This window comes from Magnolia sinica, chromosome 17 (genome assembly GCF_029962835.1).
Source record: "Magnolia sinica isolate HGM2019 chromosome 17, MsV1, whole genome shotgun sequence".
In the NCBI taxonomy this organism is placed as follows: Eukaryota; Viridiplantae; Streptophyta; class Magnoliopsida; order Magnoliales; family Magnoliaceae; genus Magnolia; species Magnolia sinica.
Genome location: NC_080589.1, coordinates 46,787,694 through 46,803,954, shown reverse-complemented (window position 1 = coordinate 46,803,954; position 16,261 = coordinate 46,787,694).

The following is a 16,261-nucleotide window of genomic DNA, read 5'->3' as shown; positions in this document are numbered from 1 at the left end:
TACAAGTCTTCAGCTGGAATCCATTGTGACATGTGCATGATATAAAACCTATGCCTCTTGGTTGCCCCGCAATGGAAGTTGGCAGCGTAAAAAAACAAAGACAAAAAAAATCAAGCTGATCTAATCATCATGCGGATCACCAAGTAAAGTTAAGAGTGCTTTTATCAAAATCTAGCAAATTGGATTGACGGTGCATATAGTAACACGTGGCATATTCGATGGTAAATGTTTTAACGAAGCCTCGGCATAGTGACACGTGGCATATTCGATGGTAAATGTTTTAACGAAGCCACGGCATTAAAGCAATCTCTGGATAATAGTGAATGGCCGTCAAAGTCACGTCAGCAACGGAGTACGTTTGACAAAGGCATACTACGGCTAAAAAAAAGGGAGTCGGGATCCTCTGTTATCAGGTCAACAGAGAATTCCTGTTACTCCAATCGTTTGGCCTACGAAGCTGTTTTTTATTTTTTTTATTTTTTTAGTGAGCGGTGACGTGGACCAATGAGAATTTGGGTATCAGGAATTCTCTGTTGACCTGATAACAGAGGATCCGGACTCAAAAAGAAGAAGTGTAACTGTTCTTTCTACCTTGGTTACCTGAGAAGATGCGACATGTACGATCGGTTATTCTCTTTCTACTTGAGAATGTTATATAAAGACGAGGCAAATATGACGAAGTCTCTCTCTCTTTCTTGCACTCTCGAAACCAAAATCCAAAAATCTTATAAGGAACCAAAATCAACCTAAAGCGATGTTGTTTATCTTAGCCTATGATTAACCCCTCCACCTCTCATCAGTTGTGGAGCCTTAAGTTAAGAGTAGAATCGGTTCGTACCAACTAGCATGCCAGAACGACTCGTATCTATAGCCAGCAAATGTAATTCACTTCCATCTGTGCATGCACTTCAAATATAAGGAAGATCTTAGTCCTATAATGTAACACTGCGGCCCTCCAATACTCGGGTATTGAATGCCCTTGAGCGTTACCATATGAATTTTAATTAAATATAAGGAGTCACATCTGCCAACACACGTGAACTCGTGGACTGCAGGCCAAGGCTTGACCTAAGAGCCTGCGAGTCATACTGAACCCTGTAACCAAATAGACCACCTTACATCGCCGATAGGACCCAAATTCCCTGAATCCCTTGCCCATCACTTCGGATGTCTGATCTAATAGGATCTATCACAAAGCGCACTGATATGAGTATTCAGCCGTAAGTTAGCCCGTGAGATACATTCGATCAGGCTTCAATGTCGGTCAGTTGAGTCGTTGTCCAATCCCACTAAATTAGAACCATAATGTCAGTGCACTGATTTATGCACCTTTGTCAATCACGTGAGTCCTTGCGTCATGTAATCGATTGAGCCCTTCGAAGCTGAAGACCAAAGACACAAGTGAAGGTGGAGCATTAATGAATGAAGAAATGGGTACACATGAGGTGCCTTGGTGTATCCTAATCTTAAACTCCTTTGGGTCCAAAATAACATACCTCTAGAGATCCATTCCTAATAGGAAAACCTTATTAGATCATCCAAAGTCTCAGGAATTCATTTAAACATATTCTACTAGGCTTTCGAGCAATTTCAAGTAATTTTCGGTCCCACCGAAGGTGCTCTGTAACACCCCAAAAATCGGCACCCGAGTACATAAACTCCAGTCTTGACTTTTCAGGTGTTAACTTAATGAAATGCATGGGTGACTTCGTTCATATTCACACTCATTTTTCACACGATCAATCAGAGTAACGCAATTCAAATTAGCAGATACAAAGTGAGGTAGATATAACAAAAATAAATAAATAAATATGGGACTGACAGTAAAAATACAATTAAAATATGATGTCCGCCCAAATGAGAATTATACAAATTACAATAATTGCAATAGGAACGAAAGAACAACTACCAAGCAGGAAGAAGCTAGAGATCTATTGTGCACCCCGAGTGCACCACCGAATGGTCCTATTGTTGAATTATCTGCATATGTCAAATAGGAGACGTCAAACGTCAACATAGTGAAGAAATATCCCCAAAATTGTTATTTGAGGCATTTTAGTGATTAACAGGTTCACAACAAATACATATTAAAACATATTATACACTCAAGCATGTTATCTTTAATGCACAATTGTTAAACAAGTTATACATGTTACCAACACAACAAAGCGTAAGTAATGATTGCATAATAAACAAATATTTTTCTAATCTATTTAGTAAGTATATTAATGCGATTATGAAATAATGCATGCTCCTCACAATCTAACACTCCCTCACAAGCGACTTCTATGCCTATTTCGCAAATGATCAATACTCCCTCACAAGCGACTTCAACGCCAAATCGCAACATCCTATTCTAATGCATGATTAGCCAAATGATTATTAGTTCCAGTTCATACAGTAGGTTGGCGAAGCTGGGATACCGCTATTATATCACGAGTCATTATCCGGATCACATGGTTAGTTGCGGCATGTGCCGGCTCCTCACCAGTGTTCCTTGATCCAAATTAAGGTGTCATCAGTTTATCTCACAAATTAACAATTCCAAAGGTATGGTATGATATCTAAATGTATGAGGATTAACTCGGTATAGATCGTTACCCAAACCGAGTATGATCACTTAGTTTTAAGGTTGTAACAGCCTACAGCACGCTGCCCCGACCAACTGGAGCGCTATTTTCGAAGGGGATCTAGATCAAACGGCTCACCCCAACCCATGCTCCAACCACAGCCCAGTTGAATAGTGGGTGAGGTGTTACAGAGGTGTCTTAGTTGCTCACTGGTCACCACGGGGAGGCTCGTCACCCTAGCTTAAGCCGACAGCTCGGACATGGTGTCCTATACCACCATGCCCGACTTATGAGTCTTGGGATCGTATCAGTAACGGTTATGAGTAGACTAAATCAATGGTAATGGTGGTATCCTAGATTCTATTGAATGTTATACAATCACTAAGCACAAGAATGATCGAGCTCGCATTAGACTGATGTGATCGACTACGGAGAACCCTGAGCAAACCGGCATTAGGTGCAAAGCATCCCATGTAGCTCCAACTATTGCCGATTGTCTGTGTTCAACTCTGGTCGACCGTACAAGCTTGGGATAGCCTCTCTAAAGCAGGTCATTCGCATATTTAGATAATTTGTGAAGCTCGATCCACCGCAACAACACAATTCAATCATCCTAATATTTCTAAGCATTCAATATCTAAGAATTTTTATAATATTAAGAGTATCATGTCATCTATGCATTTCATTGAGTATGTTAACTTGGATGCGGCCATAACATTAGAAATTTGAGAAAAATGCTCCAAACCTAAATTAAAGTATATGACTATCATTAATGACATGGATTTAGTCCTAATTAAATATTAAATAATGAATTATGGCTTAATTAACTCAATTTGATTGATCTATCAACTCGGTTTAATGAATCGGGACCCGAAATCGGAGCACGACCAAAATCCTAACGGTGTCGAGCTTGATTATGGCTTCCACAAGAGTATTGACCACTCCAATCGATAATTATGACTTAAAACCCTAACACACATAACCCTAACATTAGGGTTTGTAAGAATCGAAGGAAACAAAAGGGGGTTTCTAACCCTATTTGCTCAAAATGCAAGAAATGAAAGAAATGGATGGAAAGATATGTAGGAAACCTCTTACCTAGCAAGGGAGTGGAGAATCCAACCCGAAATCTTTGGATTTCATCTGTGGAAGACATGAGATTAGGCATAAAGACGAGATCTTTTAAGATTTGGCGAGCACGGGGATTGGACGGTGCGATTCGGCACTAGGCCCCACCTTCTCTTTCATTCCTCTCTTCTTCTCCTCCTCTTTCTCTCCTTACCTTTAGAAAAATTCATATGGGAGAAGGGGGCGTGCAAATAAGGTTCTTTTATAGAACTAAAATTGATGAAAATGGCCCGAATGACACTTTATTCATTATGCTAACCTCGAAGGGGGTTGCTTTCGATTTATAGGGTCCTTTTGGGGGCCCAATGGGTTATCTACACCATGGGGCAGGTGCCCCACTATGGGATCTAGGTTTCATCACAACAAGATGACAATTGGATGCTTCGATTAGCCGTGAGGGCCCCACTTGCGATGGACAGTCATCAATGATCGATCAGGGTCACGGTTATACGGATATGTGTGAGGAAATATCTTAACTCACACATCGAATTTGGTTAAAACCTAATGGTCGGAAAGTCGCAACTTCACAAAAGTGCAGAGAGCCCAATTCACTTAAATTTTAAACTTCTACTTAGGACATTTGCACATCCCATGCACTCGGCCTTCAGTCCAAGTTGAACGATTTTAAAAATTATCCCAGCTAGACATCTGCGATGGACGTCAATCTTGGTAAGACGATCATTATTTTATAGTTTTGAGTCTAGTGGCTCACTAATGAGCGGTCTAGAGCGTATTCGGATAATCAGGGCATTTTCAGGATGGATTGGGCAACGAGATTTTTCATGCACGATGATTGGGGTTTCGATTAGCTAAATTCATAGTTTGGCCTATTTGTAATTAGTGAAAATGGTAATTCGTCTCTAATCACCCTAATTAAGGACCATAGTTCAACTATACTTGAAGCTATCCGAATTAGTAAAATATACCAAAAAATACAAAATATTAATTTAATTACATAGAATGATTCCTAATATGATTAAAAGCAATTCCTAAGAAGACATCGAATATAAAAACTCTAAGATGAAAAAGATATACGCAGTTCATCGGCAATGTGTAGTTGCAGAAATTTTCGGTTTCAATAGGTCTATTTCATATAATAATTTTGGTACTTTTAATTATTAGATTATTTTTATTATTTTTTTAATAGTTCATCATCAATTCTACTTTATTTATTCCAAAATTCATTACATTTCGAATTATAAAAAAAATTCTAAAAATTCTGGGAGTACCAGCTATCTGAAATTAATGGTTTTGGTACAGTTTATAAAAAGTCCTAAAATTAACCTCCTTTAATTATTAATTATTAATTATTAATTATTTTTTCATGAAAATGTACTCCTTAATATTCAATCTTGTTTTGGAATTACCTCAATCAGAGCTGTAGAAAAATAGCTATGACTTTTTGAAGTCAGTACACTAAAACTATCAAAATCTAAACATGTAGAAATTGCTGAATAGAGTTACTTGGTGCAACAGAGCTTTGTTGTCCAGATTTGCTCAGTTGATCAAGATTTACTTGGTGTGATTGAGTAAGGCTGTCCCAAATGCCCCAGTTTGCTTGGTGCAACCGAGTTCCACTCGGTGCAACCGAACCTTGCTGTCCATATTCTTCAAAATTATCAAATTTCACTCAGTCGGGCAGTTTTTGTGGATCTAAGGTCAATCCTTTTGGTCCTAAACACGTGTAAATACACACACAGATAAGCACTCAAGTCCAGAAATTAAATGTACTGCCCAAGGACGTCCAATTACCAACAGGCAAAAATCCAGGGTGTTACATGCTCAAAACAGGATAGGAAGAAAAACTATGAAATTCATGTAATTCGGCTCCAGCCAGAGAGTCCTTCAGTGCCACTAAAGCCAGCTTTAGTTTGACCTAAGCTAAAACCTACATTTTTCAGAAATGACCATGTCCTGATAGTTTTGGGCAAATTGACCCTACTTTGCCAGTTTCGGTCGGATCAACCCTATTTTTAGTCTGACCAAATACTAGTCATTATAGATCCATTGGAGCATTTTTTCTATAAATTTGGTAACTGGATCTTTGTGGAGATGATAATTTTGAGTGAGAAAAAGACCCTACAATGTCCTAAATACTTTCAAATCCTTTTAGGCTCTCACCCATTGATATCCATGCCATTTTTCAAGTGGTTCATCACTCTATGAGCATTCAAATGCTCCATTTATGAAAGAACTTGATATCTCGGATTCTCTAAAGGTTAGAATAAACCCGATAGGTATATCCTTTGTCTAAACAACCTTTAAAATAACCATCTACGTATATCCCTATTAGGAACTCAATCCTATCATTAGTTGTAGGAGATTCACCCAACACCCATCACCTTGGTCACCTCAAAGGAGCACTTCATGCAAGGTGTTTGATCGTGGAGCTGAACCATTTACTTGAAAGATCGGAAGAGTAATGAGAAGCTGATTTAAGGCACGAGAGAGCATTGAAAAAGTATCTTAAGAAATCACGTCAACGAGGCTCAATCCAGCAAGTGAGTTGTCATTTAGTGAGTTCATGTATACTCATTCATTGTGTAGAATTGAGTGTAAGAGCTTGATTGCGAAACTCGATTAGGTTCTTGTGTAGAATCTTGGTTCTTATGTAGGACTTAAATCAAGTCTTTGTATAGGCCACTAATACGGGTGTGTATGTGTAGGTTCTTAGGTAGGACCGAGGTTCGTGGCTAGCCTATAAAAAATCATGTAAGTCTCTGATGGAGCCAGTCCTTGTGTAGGATTATAAAGGTTAAAAGGTGAACCTAATTTAAAACCTCTAAGGTAGTGAATACCAGTACACTCTAGGAGAGACTGCATCCGTCGGGAGTGGAGTAGGGAAACCAAACCACTATACATGCTGGTGTTTAAGATTATCATTTAAGCAAATTTCTAATTATGTTCATGTGATTAATTAGTATTATATATACATGATTAAATGAATGCTAGGATTCAAATAGTTAGTGCATCTCACACACACATGTACACTAACATGTTTATAGACTAATTACTTAATTGCAACATCCCTTGTAGTCTATATGATTGGACCCACTAATGGCTTGGAAGACTTAATGTTAAATTATTTTACTTAATTTAATTTGTAATTGAGTTTAAGTTAAGCAATTTTGTTTTAAAAGACATAATTTTTATTTGGTCCTAATCGCTCCTCCCTTAGAACAATCATCATTCCTTAGCTCCGTCAAGCTTTCGCACGTAGTCATGGTATCACATTCTATGTAATTTTAATTGGTATCAAAGTGGGTAGCTCTTGAAGGGCTTAACAGCCTTAAGTTCATCCAATGAGCTTTAGAATAATGTATACCCAAAAGGAGTGTGCCATTACACGATCGTCATATTTTGATGGGTCTAACTACGTCTATTGGAAGGCTAGGATGAGGGTCTTTTTAAGATCCCTTGACCCTATGGTTTGGGCTATTATTAAACAAGGATGAATGACGCCCATCGAACAAGTTGTGATTGATGTTAGAACCATTAGCACACCCAAAGATAAATCCAAATAGAGTGCCGATGAGAGAGTGAGGTATACCTATGATGCCAAAGCTTTCAATGCTATTTACTGTATAGTTTCCCCGAATGAATTTAAACGTATATTCACATATGAAATGTGGAAGGAAGAGTGGGACATATTGGAAGTCTCTCATGAGAGAATTAGTATAGTAAAAAGATCGAATCTTCAGCTCTTAATGACCTAATTTAAAAACATCAGAATAGATGAGTCTGAATGCTTTATGGAGTTTTATTTAAAGTTAAATGATATTTGTAACTCCATGTGGGGTTTAAGAGATAGGATTTTAGAAGAGCGTATATTTAGAAAAATACTTGGATCTACACCAGATAGGTTTACTCCCAATATAACCTTAATAAAAGAGTATAGAAACATAGATGGGATAAAAGTAGAAGAACTCTTAGGTTCCATACAAACATACGAACTACATTTTAAGACCCCCTCGAAAGTAAAAAAAAAAAACTTGACGTCCTCAAAACATCTCATAGGCATTCACATAGGCTTAAGATAGTTAAATTTGAAAGTGATAGTGATGATGAGGATTTTGAAAGAAAATTCAAGAAATTCCTCAAATTCAGTAGATGGAAGAGTTGTGAGAAGAGGGAAAAGACAGTTGAAAAATGAATGAAAAAATCTGTTAAACAACCTAAGTCAGTCTAATGTTACAACTGTGAGGATTATGGACATCTTACCCTCGATCGCGCTAGTAAAATAAGATATAAAGGTGATGATATGGTAACAACATGGGATGATACAGAGGAGTCTAACTTTGCTTTAAAAGACCCATATAATGTTGAAGACCTTAGTCACTTACGTGTCTTAATGGCTTACACCACATTATCCATCCTTAGAGATTTGAGGGACCATAACACCTCAAGAAGGTGACCTTAGAAGGTCCCTTTGAGCTCAATTGATAAGTCTAAGGATTTAAGCTTCAATTATGAGCTTAATTGAAATTTAAGGATTCTAGCCTCATAGTGAGCATATAGGTAAATCTGAGGATTCTAGCCTCATATTGTGTTTAATTAGTAAATTTGATGACTAAACCCCATTTATTTTGATAGTTTAAGCTTTAAAGTTACTGAGTTTCAATATCACATGTTTTTAACTTAAACTATCATTGGTCATTCCTAATTTGATTGGTACACATCTTGAATGACCATAATTATTATGCTCCATGTTTTTAATGATTATATGCACCATTTAATCATCTATTAGTATGTGCCTTATAATTGGTAAATTTATGACTTATAGAGTTATTTCATGCTATGAGTTTATTGGTATATTTATTAGAACTAAGTCTTTGTCAAATACTGATAAAAAAGAGGGAGAAAGATTAAGTCCCACCAAAACAATGAATTATGTTTTTGCAGGATTTGCTTGTTCTATGCAGGGATTGATGAAGATAGGGGGAGAAAGAGTGGGGAAGCAATGCTTGTGTGACACGTCTCGATTCTTATATGTAAATTTGTATATCATTATAATCTTGGACATGTAATATTTTGTGTTGTTTTGGTATGTTATTGGTATGAACCATGACATGGTCTAGGTTAGGTTTTTATCATGTAATTGATAAAGGAGAAATTGTTAGTGCACTAATTTATGCACCTTATTTGTCAATCACGTGAGTCCTTGTGTCATGTAATTAGTTGAGCCCTTGAAAGCTAAAGACTAAAGACATGAGTGAAAGAGGAGTATCAAGGAGTGAAGAAACAGGTAAACATGAGGTGCCTTGGTGTATCCTAGCCTTTAACACCTTTAGGTCCAAAACAAAATACCTCTAGATGATCTATTTATAATAGGAAAACCTTATTTGATCATTCAAAACCTTATAAATTCATTTGAACATGTTTTACAAGGCTTTAAAGCAATTTCAGGCAACTTTCGCCCCCCTTGTAAGACCCATACCCTAGCACGTACCGTTCTGTAGACTTCCGCGGTCGTCCCGATCGAATTTTGATGACCCGTGATCTGTTATCGGCAGTTGCGCGCAACCTTGAGTCATGTCCCATATATCAAAGTCGGCTCAACCCGAGACTTGTACCCTAGCGACTGCGTCATCGCCGCAGTTCCGATGCCACATCTAGCCTGCCAAGGCGGTACCGAGGCTAGGAGATGTGGGCCTGCATACGTGTGAATTTCGAGAGAATCTTTACAACTTGTCACCTCAATCAATCAATCAATCTCATTAAGGGTCAAGTACATGTCAATTACACATCACCTTTCACCCCATCCCCAAGCAACCCTAAAGTCAAAGCAACCCATCTCTCACATGTCAAAGTACACATCACCCATCACTCCATCACCCATCCCTCTCACTCCTTACAACCACTCTCTCTTTCATTTCTCTCTCATTTTTCCTCCCAAGCACCCAACGTCCATGGCTTCCAAGAGGAGAAGCTAGTGTGGCCTACCTTCCTATCATCCAATCCCACCCTCTAAAGACCATCTCAACCGTTGAAATTATTCCTTTAGAGCTCTAGGATGCGTTAATGGAAGAAGAAGTCCAAGAAGATCAAAGTTGGGTGTTTCTATAGGCCTAGATTTCATATTTTTATGATGGGCTAAGTGAGGCGTACCGATTGATAGTATGGATCTCACTTTGGACCCTAGATGTGGCCGATGGTCCACCTTGATTCTCATGGTCATTCCATGATGGGGCCATTCTCCATGGATCCCATCATGATGTTTATTTTCCTTGCATGGATAGGGTCATCTAGACCTTATATTTCGGTGGAGATAGGATCTCCACCGTTGATTTTGATCGGTGGGCCTATATGTAATGGGACCCACTTGATGTGTGTTGTGATGTATAGAAGGGAGGGCCCATAGTGCCGGGGTCCCTCCATCACTCTCTCTCTCTTTCTCTTTCCCTTGTTAATGGCCCATAATGTGTGCATTTTATCCAAGTTGTCCACCTTCGTGGGACCCACTTGATGAACGTGTTAGATCTACACCATCCAAGCCATGTGGGTCTTAACTTAAGGTGATGAGAAAACACAAATATCGGATTGGTCCAAATCAAGTGGGCCACGTCCATGTGGAACGCACCTTGATATATATATATATATATATATATATATATATATATATATATATATATATATATATATATATATATATATTCACGTCGTTCGTCCAACGTCCAGGGACGCTGGACGTGGGTTAAGTGAAGTATGAACAAACAGTGGGATTTAAGGTTTTTGGGTGGGCTACCCATGCCGGCCCACCTTGATGTATGAGGCTGATCCACGCCGTCCATTCCATTCCTCAGATCATTTTAGGCGTTGAGCCGAAGAATGAAGTTAATCCAATAATCAAGCGGGCCATACCATAGAAAACAGTGGTTTTACCATTAGAACTACATTGATGTTTCGCTTCGCCAAAACATATTGAATATTGGGTTTGTTGGATCTGTTATGGGCTATAGAATTTAATGGGTGGGGTGAATTCTTCTGATGCGGGCCCCACTTATGAAAAACCTCAGAAAAACCAGTTTTTCAAAAAAATAATAAAAATAAATAAACAAATAGCAGCGTCTACTGTTGCTGCTGACAGATGATGCACACCAGAGTCCTGCTGCGTGGGCGGACGGGTAGGGACCATGGTCCCAGCCGTGGGCCCCACCGTGATGTGGTAGAACATCCACACCGTGCATTTGGTAGGCCCGTTAGGGCAATGGGCCCCCACCCAAAATCAGCCATATGTGGAACTCAGGTGGCCCACACGGTAGGAAACAATGTTGGATTGAGTGTCTGCCATTGAACCCTTTTGTGGTCACTGAAGTTTTGGATCAGTATAAAATTTGTTTTTCCTTTTCATTCAGGTCTGTGTGACCTTATTAACAGATTGAATGGTAAATAAACCTCATGGTGGGCCCTACATGGGACCCACCTCTGACGTTTTAAGTAGCAGCCACTACTATCTGCTGCTACACTTGTAGCAGCAGCACGTGGTGCACGTGCCATCCAGGGTGCAAATGCACACCATCCATTAGTTGGTGGGCCACGTATGTGGACCCTACCATAATGCATGTGTTGTATCCATACCTTCCAACCATTCTGAGAGATCATTTTATGGCATGAGACTAAAAATAAGACAGATCTAGGATTAGGTGGACCACATTACAGAAAACAGTGGGCTTGAACGTCCACCATTAAAACCCTTGGACTACAGGGTTTGGACATATATGATATTTGTTTTCCCCTCTTAATTCAGGTCTTTATGACCTTATGATTAGATTGGTTGGGAAATAAACTTTATAGTGGGCCCTGTGATTTATTTAACTATGAAAATTATTATCTCCATTACTATTTGTGGTGTGGTCCAAATGATCCTTTTATATGATATTTATAAGGCCCATTGTTGAGGCCCACCTTGATGTGTACAAGGCCCGTTGTTGAGGCCCACCTTGATGTGTATAAGGCCTGTCCATTGAGGGTCACCTTGATGTGTATAAGGCCTGTCCATTGAGGGTCACCTTGCTATATATATATATATATACATACATACATACATACATACATATAAGGCCTATGTGATGCGACCCATTGTGATGTATTTTGAGCTCATGGGTAGATGCCCATTGTGATATATTTTCGGCCCATTTGGTAAGGCCCATTGTGATGTATTCCAGGCACATATGATGAGACCCATTGTGATGTATTTTCGACCCATTTGGCAAGGCCCATTGTGATGTATTTAAGGCCCATGGTTGAGGCCCAGTACGATGTATGTATGGCCCGTTAAGTTGTGTATGAATCTCTTGTATGGGCCACTCCTTCGGAGCAATGTTGGTTAAATGTCCATATTGATGGGCAATGATAGTTGGATGTCCACATTGTGACCTTCCCTTATTTCTTGTTTGGCCAATTCCGATTGTTGAGGCCGATTGTCGAGGCTGACTATCAGTGCCGGTTATCAATACCGATTATGAGTATGTGACAGAATAGCATCATGATACCTACACCTTGGAGCCACCTTGTGTATATATTGGGCTCATAGAAAAGTCCAATTTATTGCGCGATAGAGAGGGTAAGGAAACCCACTTATTGCACTTGGACTCGGATCCGCCCTTGGTGGGGGATATCGTGATGCTCCATCACTGTGATCACATGTGGGCAGGTGCACATGGGTGGACACTGATGTGGGTGGGGCCTAAGGAGCCTGGGCGAGCTACCAGTGATTGGCAGGCTACTGTGCACACAGTGAAGGCAGAACTTTGTCTCACATCGGTTGCATCATTCGATGTTGTGGTGGCTATAAGTTGGATTCTTTCTGTCACGCCCCAAACTAGGAAAACGGGCTCATAAAATTTTTGATTGTCAAATCCGGTGCCGACAGCCTCCGTAGTACCCCATTCTCGGCTCCCGGTAATCATATGCCAAATTCTAATCCTGGGATCCTACAAGGAGGATTTTCAGAATGATTTTTTTTATTATAATGGAGCATAACCACAAGTTTACCCAAATCACAAAGGCAACATCATCATTACATATCCACTAATATAATCATTTGAATACAGTACTGAAAAGGAAATACATATGTTAAATCCAAGTTCTATAAGTCAGCTTATGCTCCAAGCTCCACGCTGCTACGACCTAACATCACCTGCATGCATCTATCATGCATAAGCTTATAAAAAGCTTAGAGGGTGGTGTAAGTGTGTGCGCAAGGCAAGCGCTAAGTATACCATAAAGCCCATAAATCATACATCATCAGAATAAGCGAAAACAATGAGAAGATCATGAATCATACGATATCAGAATAAGTGAAAATATACCGGTAGGTCCATGAATCATACAATAACAGAATACGTAATATGGATCGGCTATGCAAATGTAGAAGCCAAATATTAGATGTCGATGATGCAATGCAATATGCAAATCCTACTAAGTCCGTTTAAGCCATATAAGTGTAAAAACATAGTAACCCAAAATGTTAAGTATTGCGGATATAATGTAATATGCGGTGCGAATGCAATGACCATTCTGGAATGTGAAGTCGGGATGATAGTACGTAGTATCACAGGTTATGGGGTCCACCACAGGGGACTTCTATGCAAACCAGTTGTAAGGCCCGTATCTTAGATCATACCGTTCCCTAGGCTTCCACGGCCCTCACGGTCGAATTTCGACGACCCACGATCTGTTACCGGCATTTGCACGCGATCCTGAGTCATGTCTTGTATATCAGAGTCGACTCGACTCGAAACTTGTATCATTGCGACCGCGCCGTCGTTGCGGTTCCGACGCCACATATTACGCACCGAGGCAATACCCGGGCCAGGAGATGTAGGCTCGCGTTCAGTTCAAGGAAAATGCCGCGCGTTGCAAATCTCAAGAGAAAGTCCCATCAATCACATCAAATGTCACATCAATCCATCAATCAAAGTCAAGTACAAGCAACCCATACCTTAGCTTACCTCTCTCTTACACAAGTACCATAAAGTCAACAAGTACCTTACCTCTCATGTCACTCCACCATCTCTCTCTCCCATCATTTCTCTCTCTTTCATTCTCTCTCTCATTTTTCATCCCAAGCAACTCACGTCCAAGCTCCCCATGAGAGAGCTAGTGTGGCCCACCTTCCTACCTCCCATCTCCACCATTCAAAGTCCATCTCAACCGTCGAAATCGTTTCCTTGGGGCTCTAGAGACTATAGACGGAAGAAGGAAGAGAAGATCAAAGGTGGGTGTTGTTATTCTTCTCTCTCTCTTTGTCTCTCTCTTTCACTTTTGTTGTGTGTGACGATGTGGCGGTGTGGCCCGCCCGAATGTACCTCACTTGATGTATGTCTTATCCAACCGTTCAAACCATTTGGGCCCTACCTTAGGGAGATGGGAAAATACAAATATCAAGTTGGTCCAAATTAAGTGGGCTACGTTCACGTGTGACCCACCAGCCAATGCCATGGTCCCCACACGTGGGACCCACCTTATACATGTATTGTATGCAAACCGTCCAGCGTCTAGGGACACTGGACGTGGGTGAGAAGTGAAGAGTGAAGTGAGAGTGTTGTGTACTGATAAGCAATCAAGACAAAAAAGAATGTCAGTTTGAAAAAAAAAAAAAACTTTGAGAGGACCACTCATACAAGCCCCGCCTCGATGTATAAGTTTAATCTACACCGTCCATCCTATCTCTTAGATCATTTTAAGCGATGAGCCGAAAAATGAGGTTAATCTGACTCTCAGACGGGCCCTAGCATAGCAAACAGTGTGTCTACCACTGAAATCCACCCTGTTGTTTTGATGCACCAAAAATATAGCGAATATTGGACTTGTTTGATCTATCTTGGGCCATGAAATATAATGGTGGTGTGGATCTGCCTGATGTGGGCCTTACATGCTAAAAACCACATAAAAACCACTTTTCAAAAAAATAAAATAAAATGGTAGCAGCAGTTGCTGCTGCTGCTTACCGTCAGAGGATGCTAGTGGCGTCCTGTTACGTAGGCGGACGAGCCAGGGACCACGGTCCCAGCCGTGGGCCCCACTATGATGTGTGTTGTATATCCACACCGTCCATTTTGTAGACCCCCTCCGGACAGTGGGCCACCCCAAGAATCATCCATATACAAAGCTTAGGTGGCCCATATCATAGGAAACAGCGGTGATTGAACAGCTGCCATTGAAACCCTTTTCTAGGTCACAGAAGTTTTGGATCACCATGAAATTTGTTTTTCCTTTTCATCTAGGTCCGTGTGACCTTACCAACGGGTTGGATTGCTAGTAAGCATTATGGTGGGCCCCACGTGAGACCACAGTGATGTATGTATTTGGACACACCGTCCACAGCCGTGGATGGTGGAGCCCACCATGGTTCATGTATTTTATCCACACCGTCCACACTTAGACGGTGGGACCCACCATGATGCATGTGCTGCATCCAAACAGTCCATCCATCTTGAAAGCTCATTTTTTTGACATGAGCTAAAGAATGAGTCAGATCCATAATTCATGTGGACCCCCCATCATAATGCATATGTTGCATCCAATTTGTCCAACCATTTTGAAAGCTTATTTTAAGGGCTTGAGTTCAAAAATAAGGCAGATCTGCCTATCAAGAGGACCACACAGCAAAAGCAGTGGGGTTGGACGTCTGCCATTGAAACTTTCTTAGTCCTGAAGTTTTGGACAAATATAATATTTATTTATTTATTTTGTGGGTTTGTGTGACCTTATCAATAGCTGGAAGGAAAATAAACGATATGGTGGGGCCCACTTGGGACCCACCTGTGATGGGATTAGATTGGCAAGTGTACTACACACTAGCCTATAGCTGCTGTTGAAGCAGCAGGTTCTGTGTAGCCCACCTTAGTGACGTGTGCACCCCATGTATGGGACCCTCTTTGACGCATGTGTTGCATCCAAACCATCCATCTAATTGGCAAGCCATCTTAGGCTTAAGACTAAGAATGAGACTGATTTATCAGCTGGACCACACCATAGAAAACAGTGGAGAGACGAACGCTTACCATTGAAGTCCTTTTTTGGACCATATTAGTCTTGGGTTAAATTGATATTTATTTTTCCTCCCAACCAAGTCTTTATAACCTTACTAACAGACTAGATGGGAAATAAATTTGATGGTCGGCCTTGGAATTGTAAACGGCGAAAATCATTATCTCCACTGCTATTTGTGGAATGGTCCAGATCCCTCAATATGATCTCTTTTTTTTTTGGAATGTATGAGGCCCACCTTGGTATATACATAAGGCCCATTTGAGGAGGTTCACCTTTGAGGTGTTTATGGCCCATCTATGAGGTCCACCTTTGATGTGTGTATGGCCCATCCATGAGGCCCACCTTTGATGTGTTTGTGGCTCATCCGTCAGGCCCACTGTGATATACTTGTGGCCCATTGGTGCGGCCCAATGATGCAACCCATCGTGATGTGTATGTTATACAGGTCGTTCTTTGGCTGGACCACTGGTAGGCCCAGCTGTGATGTGTGGGCCCACTTGCTACATGTGCAAGGCCCACCTCTGATGAATATTCGAGGCCCACCTGTTGGCTACTTAAGGCCCACT